The sequence below is a fragment of the Lampris incognitus genome, chromosome 5, assembly GCF_029633865.1.
Source record: "Lampris incognitus isolate fLamInc1 chromosome 5, fLamInc1.hap2, whole genome shotgun sequence".
NCBI lineage: Eukaryota > Metazoa > Chordata > Actinopteri > Lampriformes > Lampridae > Lampris > Lampris incognitus.
In genome coordinates this window covers 52,915,331-52,927,264 of record NC_079215.1, presented here as the reverse complement: position 1 = coordinate 52,927,264, position 11,934 = coordinate 52,915,331, and positions in this window count along the sequence as shown.

The following is an 11,934-nucleotide window of genomic DNA, read 5'->3' as shown; positions in this document are numbered from 1 at the left end:
TTAATTTTCTGCCATTTTTCTAGTCCTCTCTGGAACAATACCTACCACCTCCAAAAAAAAAAAAATCAGGATCATAAGTGCGTTTTTGCAAAAATGCATTTATTTTGCATAATGCCAAAACATTTCTAAGTCCCAGAAAAAAAATGTATATAGGTGAAAAAAATCAAAGATGCTCAGAATCATCTGAAATGCCCGGAAAGGTGGTTTTTTAGCCATTTTTAGAAAAATGCATATTTTGCATATTTATGCATAATTATGCTTAATTTTAATTTTCTGGGGTTTTCCCCGTACTCTCTGAGACAATACCTACCACCTCCAAAAATAATTAGGATCATAAGTGCTTTAGTTTTCGGTCCCGCTATCTACACTAACTAACACACACACACACACACACACACACACACACACACACACTAACACTACATACCCACACACATTCCGAAAATATATGTGTAGATAGATGTACCTCACTCCAATTCCTCCTACGTGGCATTTAATAGCTGATAGCGAAGGATTTACTGAGGAATTGCTAAAATAGGATGATATATGGGCTCTTATTGGTTTTCATTCGTCTTGGAGTCTCCATGAGCATCCTGCCCCAGTTGAAACGAAACGGGTTAGTCAAACTGTCCCGTCCACGGTGCGCGCGCACACTCAGAAGTCCTCAGACTGATTATTTGCATTTTCAGTCATTAAATCCACAGAGCATGTAGAGCAAGCAGAAGCCTACCTTCAAAAACATTCCAAGTTTAGGTCAATTATACAGTAAACCTACCTTTGTGTAGGCCTATTTATATATATTTATTTACCACTAAGTCTTTAATCCATCCATTATCCAAACCGGTTATCCTGCTCTCAGGGTCGCGGGGATGCTGGAGCCTATCCCAGCAGGCATTGAGCGGCAGGCGGGGATAGGCCGCCAGGCCATCACTCACTCACACCCTAGGGATAATTTAGTACGGCCGATTCACCTGACCCACAGGTCTTTGGACTGTGGGAGGACACCGGAGCACCCGGAGACACCCACTCAGACACGGGGAGAACGTGCAAACGCCACACAGAGGACGACCCCCCAGAGCTGGACCACCCCGGGGCTCGAACCCAGGACCTTCTTGCTGTGAGGCGACCGCGCTAACCACTGTACCACCGTGCCGCCCCTAAGTATTTAAACTAGACTAAACGACTTCTACTGAAATGGGGAGTTTACTTTGCGTATTTACGTATCGCGTCCGCACCAGTCTTAAATTTTGATCATTAAAAGTATTATACCGTGCATGGATAAGTAGACACGTTGGCCACCGCTGCCACCAATGTAACCGGTTATTTTCTTGCCCGGTGCGGGATTCGATATGGGGTGTACTGCACCACAAGGCGACATCACTAACCGCTCGGCTAAAGGGTCGGACCCATTAGCTAGGGGCTAGTCTCACTTAAGTCGTTGATATTTCATCTCTGACCAAGACGCAGTTTGTAGTCAGATTGCGGCTGCTTGGGGGGAGAACAGGCCACGGCACGAGAGAGATGGTCTGTGTGAAAGTGTCACGCCGGGAGCAGGAGCTGGGGACCCAAACGCAGAGACAGGCTGGGGTACAGCGACGCTTTAATGAAGGAATCGAACGTACAACAACTGGAGCGGGTGAGAAAGGCAGAGCCGGGAACAGAAACGGAAAGACCGGCGAGCCTTCAAAATAAAACAGGAAACCCGGATAACAGAAAGCAGATGATGAATCATGCCAAGGTTCAGCCGACCTGTTTGACATCCAGCGAGTCGATATGCTAGGATAAAGTTGTGTACCTCTAGATACCATAACACCATAACCAAGTTGTCTCTTAGTTAAATTGTGAATGTGCTGTTTTTTTTTGTTTTTTTTGTTTTTTTGTTTCGCAAAATAGTCCCTGACTCTTTTCTGATAATTTCTCATAAAACCAGAAGATGGCAGCACAGTGTCATATAACAGAGCGGGGTAAAACACACACACACACACACACACACACACACACACACACACACACACACACACACACACACACATGCATATGCATATATATATTAACATTTGTTCTATTATATCCCTGGCAAAGACAAAACAACATGTTGGGGTCAAGTCTGATTTTACAGCCACCATGAGTTACAACTAGTCACAGTATACACAGATGAGCCAAAACATTAAAACCACCTGCCTAATATTGTGTAGGTCCCCCTCGTGCCGCCAAAACAGCTCTGACCCATCGAAGCATGGACTCCACAAGACCTCTGAAGGTATCCTCTGTTATCTAGCACCAAGACATTAGCAGCAGATCCTTTAAGTCCTGTAAATTGCGAGGTGGGGCCTCCATGGATCGGACTTGGTTTTCCAGCATCTATCACAGATGCTGGGTTGGATTGAGATCTGGGGAATTTGGAGACCAATGTAATACTTTCAATGCCTTGTCATGTTCCTCAAACCATTCCTGAACAATTTTTGCAGTGTGGCAGGGTGCATTATCCTGCTGAAGGAGGCCACTGCCATCAGGGAATGCCGTTGCCATGAAGGAGTCATCATGGGCACTCTGACTGGTCTGCGGCTACACAGCACCATACGCAGCAAGCTGTGACGCATTGTGTTCTGACACCTGGCTATCATAGCCACCATTAAATTTTTCAGCAATGTGAGCTACAGTAGCTCTTCTGTGGGATTGGACCAGACAGGCCAGCTTTTGCTCCCCACACTTATCAATGAGCTTTGGGCGCCCATGACCCTGTCGCCAGTTCCCCGGTTGTCCTTCCTCGGACCACTTTTGGTAGATAATGACCACTGCTTACAGGGAACGACCCACAAGACCTGTCGTTTTGGAGATGCTCTGACCCAGTGAAACAGCCCAAGATATACCCCCTGGCCAGACTATACCTGGGGTTAAAGTGGGCTAGCCTTAGCCTGTTTTATATTATGGGCTAGTCCAGTTTATACCCCGGGGTATTATTTAGGCAAGGCTATTTCATACCCCCCTAGGCCAGATTATACCCCCCCCACTCAGATTCACAAAATAATCAAGGATACAATATTCAATTTTGATTTTATTTCACATGCTGATGACACAACCTTATAAACTATCATACAACAGTTAGTGCCAACCATCTGGAACTGTGATGAATCTTGAATAAAATGGAGGCTATAAAACAAATAATAAAATAAAATAAAAATAAAAAGGCTATATCAGTGAGTCATATTAATCAATAAAAGGTGCTGATTTTCAAGAACAAGGGCGATGTGCAGAGCTGTAGCAACTACAGAGGTATAAAGTTGATCAGCCACAGCATGAAGATATGGGAAAGAGGAATAGAAACTAGGTTAAGAGGAGAGGTGACGATTAGCGATCAGAAGTACGGTTTCATGCCTCGAAAGATCACCACAGATGCGACGTTTGCTTTGAGAATGTTGATTAAGAAGTATAGAAAAGGCCAGAAGGAGTTACATTGTGTCTTTCTAGATTTAGAGAAAGCATATGACAAGGTGCCGAGAGAGGAGGTGTGGTATCGTATGAGGAAGTCGGGAGTTGCAGAGAAGTATGTAGGAGTGGTGCAGGATATATATGTGGGAAATATGACAATGGTGAGGTGTGCGGTTGGAATGACAGATGGGTTCAAGGTGGAGTTGGAATTACATCAAGGATCGGCTCTGAGCCCTTTCTTGTTTGCAATGGTGATGGACAGGTTGACGGACAAGATCTGGCAGGAGTCTCCGTGGACTATGATGTTTGCGGATTGTGATCTGTAGCGAGAGAAGGGTGCAGGTTGAGGAGAGCCTGGACAGGTGGAGGTATGCACTGGAGAGAAGAGGAATGAAGGCAGTATGGGGCAGGACGGAATACCTATGCATGAATGAGAGGGAGGACAGTGGAATGATGAGGATGCAAGGAGTGGAGTTGACGAAGGCATATGAGTTGAAATACTTCGGATCAACTGTCAAAAGTAATGGGGAGAGAGGTGAAGAAGAGAGTGCAGGCATGTTGGAGTGGGTGGAGAAGAGTGTCAGGAGTGATTTGCGACAGAAGGGTACCAGCAAGAGTTAAAGGGAAAGTTTACAAGATGGTTGTGAGACCAGCTATGTTATATGGTTTGGAGACAGTGGCACTGACGAAAAGACAGGAGGCGGAGCTGGAGGTGGCAGAGTTGAAGATGCTAAGATTTGCATTGGGAGTGACAAAGGAGGACAGTATTAGGAACGATTATATTAGAAGGACCGCTCAGGTTGGACGGTTTTGGGACAAAGCAAGAGAGGCAAGATTGAGATGGCTTGGACATGTGTGGAGGAGAGATGCTGAATATGGAGCTGCCAGGGAAGAGGAAAAGAGGAAAGCCAAAGAGGAGGTTTATGGATGTGGTGAGGGAGGACATGCAGGTGGCTGGTGTGACAAAGGTAGATGCAGAGGACAGGAAGAAATGGAAACAGATGATCCCCTGTGGCGACCCCTAACGGGAGCAGCTGAAAGCAGTAGTAGATTAATCAATAAAGGGTGCCAGAGCCCTTGGTTCTCTCTTTTATGCTCTTGCAATTGTAACCTATGTTTGTAGAAGTACCCAAAGTGCCCTCCTGTAGCAGGATTGTCATGACAGGCCTTCAGAATGTTGGGCACATGGGTTTTGACAAGAGCCTCCTTTTCTCCATGGAAAGAGAGTTCCACTATCAGCACGAAATGGATTTGCTGTTTGAGGAAACCGAGACTTTGCATTCACACACTTGGCAGGATCCAGGTCATAGAGATGCTGAGGAGACTTATGGACAGAGCTGGTGTAGAAGTTCAAATCTGGTTGTACAGGTTATATTCATGATGGATTTTTGTTTGAAAAAAAGAGAAGAATAAAATTGAATAATGCACATGTAGGCACCCAAAACTTCACACTTCCCCTTGTCCTTCCTTCCTTCTTTATTTTCTTCCTTCTTTTTGTTATTCCTATGAAAACATATTTCATCATTGTAATTATTTAATCACACGTATAACGGTTATTGGGGCAAATTGCCACATGGCCATTCCTGTCTATAGTTATTAAAAATTTGAAATTAAAGTATTCACTGTAGCGCTACCTAGCGGTGCAGTTCCATGAGTAGTGAGGAGCATGAACAAGCGGAGGTGTACTACATATATGTAAACTTTCAAATCTCTATCACCCTCCTAGCCTTTTAGCTTTCGGTTAACTAACACCTGCTTTTAGCCCTTTTAGCTAAGCTAATAAATATTTTAGCTTAAAAACATCAGAAATTACAGCAAAAATTTGCTTTTTAACATATATATGTTCACTAGGAACCTTCCTAACCTTGATCTACCAATCTAAAGGAGATTTGTATGCATTAACATAGTTTGATCGAAGAGTGATCAAGAGGTCGAGAGAGAGATGTCTACTCACCATGCTGCTGAAATTACAGCATGTCAAGAGCCAAATGACTTCAGAACATTGAGTTGCACATACAACTGTAGAGTTTTGAAATAGCGCCCACTGTAACCCGGGGGCTGGGGTATAATCTGGACTAGAGGGGTATAGTCTGGCCGAGCCCAAAGTATACCCCGGGGTATAAAATAGCCCAGGCTGGTTTATACCCCGGGGTATATTTTAGGCTAGGCCAGACTATACCCGGGTATAGTTTGGCGGGGGGTTAATCTGGCCTGCTACACTCCGGTCGTCTAGCCATCACAATTTGGCCCTTGTCAGAGTCACTCAGATACTTACGCTTGCCCATTTTTCCTGCGTGCAACACATCAACTTCAACAACTGACTGTTCACTTGCTGCCCAATATAGCCCATCTCATGACAGATGCCTTGTAATGAGATAATCAGTGTTATTCACTGACCTGTCAGTGGTTTTAATGTTCTGGCTGATTGGTGTATATCTGTATTCTGTGCATCTCAATAAACCAGTATTATCTGACGCCATCCTGAAAAGTCCACCAAACAGCTCTTTAAATAACTGCATTAAATGATGCAATAACATTTTCCTGCCAAGTCACACTGATGCAAAAACAAAGTAAAAGGAAAAATCTGATTTAACTTCCTAGGATTTTCTTAGAATTTCAGCTCTGCAGTTCTTATGATAATTTTCAATGGTTTTGGCATTTTTGTGTTTCGTTAAATGTCATCTCTTTTCAAAAGGCAAGCAGGACAATTCAGCAACAGTAATGTGATAACAGCAAAATATTCTGTAACAAGTTCAAGTTCAAAGTTTGTCACATACATAGTGTCATACTAGTACAGCTAGTTTTTGTTATACTAGTTGCACTAGTATACTACAATACCAGTTTTACAACTAGTATTGTGGTGAAATGCTGGGTGGCAATCTCCAATGACTGCACATGGCATGGCAAAGCAGGAGAAGATCAGAATAAGGAAATCGATCCATCCATTATCTGAACCGCTTATCCTGCTCTCAGGGTCGTGGGGATGTTGGAGCCTATTCCAGCAGTCATTGGGCGGCAGGCGGGGAGACACCCTGGACAGGCCGCCAGGCCATCACAGCCCCCCCCCCCCCCACACACACACAGGTGAATTGGCCGTGCTAAATTGTCCCTAGGTATGAATGGGGCTATACAAAAATCGTCATCTTAATTATGTAAAATTAAAGCAAACTATAAACGGGTGCAAGATTTCAGCTTGGCTCTAAGGAAGAGAATACTACTGTTAAGTGGCTAACCAAAATCACTTGTGTTTTTTCCAGATCAACTAAATCATGGTAAAATGATATCACCCCATTTTAATACACATCCAAAAGTGTATTCAAAAAAGTTTCGAAATGCATTGCAAGATTAGGATATGTTTTGAAATGGAAAAATTTTTTTGCAGCAAGGGCAAGGATTGTAAATGATAATCGCCTGAGACAGACTGGGGCAAGGATGTCCAGGTCCTGTATTGCTCTGTACTGACCCATATCACTTTAATGGAAATCCCAGGGTTATAGGCAACCACTGAGCAGCAATTGTACAAGTAAATGTTTCACAAGCAAACAAGTATATAAGCATACGTTTGGCAACTATTGGAGAGGTGTCATCCATCATGGATAAAAAAAGCATCAGGTCACTGTTCTTACAAGTCACACTTCTCTCATCGCTATCTCATTATTTTTCTCACTCTCTTTGTCTCTCTGTCTCTGTTAGGTTCACACCATGCTGTAATGAGTCTTCTTAGTTTGTTGCAGTTCTCATACAAATTCATTTACAGTGGATGGTCAACACAAGGCGTGCACGATTCTTCTGTCAAGTCAGTCAACAGAACAAAATATCATTAATTAATATGTACTGGGAAAACAGGTAACATAAATATTCATCGATGAGTTCGTCAGTCGTGTCTATGCCAGGTGGGGACTGTCAAAACTATGAAAAGTACTCCCACCTTTCTAAAGGTTCCTCAGAATCAGAATTGTGTTTATTGGCCATGTAGGTTTGCACATACGTGGAATCTGACTCTAGTTTCGTGGCTCTCTCAGTGTACTTAACATAGAATAACAACATGACAACACAACAATCTTCAGCTATATACATAAGGATTGACTTATACAGGCGAAATACGAGGTGATAAAGTGCAATGGCGCAGAAATCAACTCCCAGTTCCCCATCTATATTGAGTTGAGAAAACAACTGCCACTCAACTCTGAGATGCAACCCGGCTGCTTCCAGCTACTCTAGCCACATCCTCAGTTCCTCAAATGGTCAAACCAATAAATCTAATTCAGTCCATGACCTTGAAATGTCTGGACATGGCGAAAATCGTAGTCATTGTGAATTATTAATGTAAAATTCTGCATACATTGGCCCAAATCAAATGACCTGCTGTTGACAATTGACTTTGTATGAGGGAAAACAAAGTTAACCTCAAGTGACTGGGAACTGTAGTGATGCAATGACCTCATGCATAGAATGATATTCTATCCTGACAGCATTATATTACCCTAATCTCCTCTCCAGTAATGATTTACATTTATTGCTCATATACATTTACGATTTAAGCTGACAGTTGTGCAATGGTTGAATAAATTCAAATTCTCTGATACCAGTGATGTTTAGTGATCTAGGAACTTTGACCTAAGATCTTTCTTTTTTTCCACTGTTGGATTTTATTGTAAATCAATCCAGATTAGATCAACCACTCAATATTCAGTGTGAAAAATGCAATGTGAATGTAATTAAAAAAAGAGCCATCCTCAGACTTTGAATGACTATAGGCCTGTAGCGTTAACCTCTCTTGTTATGAAGTCATTTGGAAAAACTGATCAAAAAGGAACTTCTGGGCAGGACGGAGCATCTTCTCGACCCATTAATGTTTGCATATCAAACCAACAGGGGGGTTCAGGATGCAACCATAACTCTGCTTAACTTCATTCACAGGCACTTAGAGCAGGGGTGTCAAATCCAAACTTACTGAGGGCCATTCTGAGGGTTGTGAATAAAATTGGGGGCCATGACATTCATTACAGTGATTCTTGTTATGGTTACAACCCATGTGCTATTTATATAGCACAGACAGTTTTTTAGGATTATTGTATATTTGATTGGTCTCTTTGTACAGTAAACTTCAATACTCTGTATGCTTCTTCTCATTTTCCTGTCCGTGTGACATTCAAATTTCCCCAACCTGGGAATTAATAAAAGGCAATTCAATTGAATTCAATTCAATTCATATATGACTCAGAGGTAACGTCAATGCAGCCAAACTGGCGTGTTTATTCACACAATCAAACCAAACACATGACTGGCGAGAACCTGCCAGGAGAGGGCACATGGATGACAGGACCATAACAATTATGTTTATAAGTAGGCTAGCAGGTGGATTAAATAAAATAAAAATACAGCTTGTTCCCCCTTCATATTTGTGGGTAATTCTTTATATCAGCAAAATAAGATGGAAGTGCTGTCAATATAGCGGCAAGTGCAAAAACAATGTTGTATTTAAAGATAATAATAATAATAAAAAGTAAAAGAAGAAGAAGACAAGTGCACAATTAAACAAACTACATTAGCAGTCTAGCCTACAATAGTTTCAGTTTTTAACAAAATAGTTTCACAATTAAAAAAACCCATTAGGCCTACTACTGTGTCTTTCAACACAACAAATTATGTTTTCTGCGATAACGCAAAATAGTCAGTGCAACAAGGCCTATCTGAAATGCATTGTAGTTCAACTCTTACCAGACACTCTGCACCTTTTCTTAGAGATGATCTCGTCTATTCTAGGCTTAATGTCCTTGGCTGTGGCCAGTTTCAATATCGAGATCAAATGCTGGTCAGTGAGTCGGGATCTGTGGGATGTCTTGTTCAGGTTCATTATGGAGAACATCTGTTCGCACGAGTAAGTGCTTCCGAACATGGACATGATGCGTGCAGCATGAAGACGGAGCTCTGGCATTGATTCGGGGAGGAGAGGTGCAAAACTCAGCAGCCCCGACTGACTGGTACTGGGACTTCAGAGCGCTGCTACATTGCAGTTCAATGAGTTCCAATTGCAGGTGCTCAGGGGCAGTGTCGACATCAATTGCAAAAAACAGGTCAAGGTTGAATTTCTGTGATTCAAAATCAGCAAACCTCCTGCTGAATTCCGCTTTGAGTGTGTTCAGTTTGTCAGCATACACTTGGGTCGGGAATGGTGACTGTGGCGCTCATTGATTGACAGGTAGGAAAGTGGGTCAAGTTACCTTTGCGCATCTGGCCCTCCCACACACGCAGTTTCAGTTCAAATGCCTTCACGGAGTCCCGCATCTTGGTGATCAGCTGCTTTCTTCTCTGGAGTTTTAGATTCAGTGAACTGAAGTGCTCTGTGATGTCACACATAAATGCCAAGTCACTCAGCCACTTTTCATCCTCTAACTCGGGGACGGCCTTCTGTTTGCTTTCCATGAAACGAGCGATCTCAGCGCGGGTGTTGTAAAACCTCCTCAGCACTTTCCCCCGACTCAACCAGCACACCTCCGTGTGATAGGGCACATCCTCATGCACAGAGTTTTCCTCCTCTAAAAGAGCCCTAAACTGCCGATGATTCAAGCCCCGTGCACGAATAAAGTTCACAGTTTTAGTCACAACAGTCATGACCTGTTCCATGCAGTGGCGCCCCCAGAAATGTTTCATAGGGGGGGGGCCAAATGGGGCCACTGAAAATCTTGGGGTGGCACACCAAAACCAAAAGCCATGACTGAATTTTGGGAATTCTATGATGCTGTTGTAGTATACTGTATAGCCTAGTTGAAAACTGTCAATATGAGAGTTAAGAAAAATATACATTATTGATTTAAATGAACAGCACCTAATTCAAAATATCAGATAGAAGCATATTATGCATAATCAGAAGCATATTCTGCATATGCGACTCGTGGCTGGGGGGGGGCCAGCGGGGGGGGGCAGGGATAGTATCAGGGTGGCCGTGGCCACCCCTGGCCACCCCTTGGGGGCGCCACTGGTTCCATGCCCAACATCTTACCACAGAGGGCTTCCTGGTGGATGATGCAGCGCTAGGCTACCAAGTTTTCTCCTGTGTGCCCCATCGCCTTTCGAGTCAAACCGACCAAACCACGAACTTCCCCGCACATCGCCGGTGCACCATCCGTTGTCAGCCCAACAAGTTTATTCCAGGGCAGTTCCATTTTGTTCACGCTCTGCTCCACTTGGGTGAAAATGTCCTGTCCTGTTGTTGTCCCGTGAATCGGTTTCACGTCTAAAAGTTCCTCAGTGACGGACAACTGAGCGTCAACCCCTCAGATGAATATGGACAGCTGGGCTGTGTCCGTCCTGTCTGTACTCTCATCTACCGCTAGTGAGTATGAAACAAAGTGCTTGGCTTTTTGTTTTTAGCTGGCTCTCTACATCGGAGGTCAGTTCATCAACACGACTAGCCACAGTATTTCGGGACTGGCTGATGTTTGAAAATGCCTGCTTCTTGTCAGGGCCCACAACGTTGCACACTTTTTCAAGGCAGTCTTTAATAAACTCTCCCTGGCTAAACGGCTCGCTAGCCTTTGCCATTTCCTCTGCGATAATAAAACTTGCCTCGGTAGCATCCTCGCTTTCACTACTGATGCGAGTGAACATGCTTTGCTGATGTTGAAGGTTGCGTTTCAAGTCTTTGGCTTTCTGCAGCCGCTGCTCCATGTCCATGTTAGCATGTTGCTCGCCATGCTTCGTTTCGAAGTGTCTGCGGATGCTGTACTCTTTGAACACTGCCAGCGACTCTTGACATGCGAGACACACCGGCTTTTGTTTTAATTCACAAAACAGGTATTCAGCTTCCCACCTCTCTTGAAACTGTCGATATTCTTTGTCTACTTTTCGTTTTTTCGCCATCGTTTGTTTATGCTAGCTAGCGTTCGATCTCCTTTGCAAAGCGTACGTTCAGGTGACGTTACTCGGGTGACGTAGGCGATGCTTCTGCAGGAACATGCTACTCAGCATTTGCATTGTCACAGACACAAGCTCTCGGGCCACATTCAGTTGAAGACCAGGATTGACAGGAGGGCCGGATTAAATATTGCGGCGGGCCGCGTTTGGCCAGCGGGCCTTGCTATTGACACATGTGACTTAGAGGGTAGTAAGAACCATGCCAGACTGTTGCTCATAGACCTCTCATCAGTCTTCAATACCATACAGCCTCACCTGCTCGTGCAGAAGCTCGTGGAACGTTTTGGGTTGGACACCAGCATTTTTGGATGGATTTTGGACTTCCTCACCAACAGATCTCAGAGAGTAAGAGTGAATGGACACTTTTCTGGCTTGACTTCAACATCCGCTGGCTCCCCTCAGGGCTGTGTCCTCTCTCCTCTCCTATACATCCTGTACACTAACGACCGCCGCAGTGAGTTCAAACATCGTCACATTGTGAAATTTGCAGATGACACGGTGATAGTGAGCCTGCTGAAGGAGAACGAATTGTCCCATGGTCCCGTCATAGACTATTTCTCCATATGGTGTAAGGGGGGCTTTTTGGAA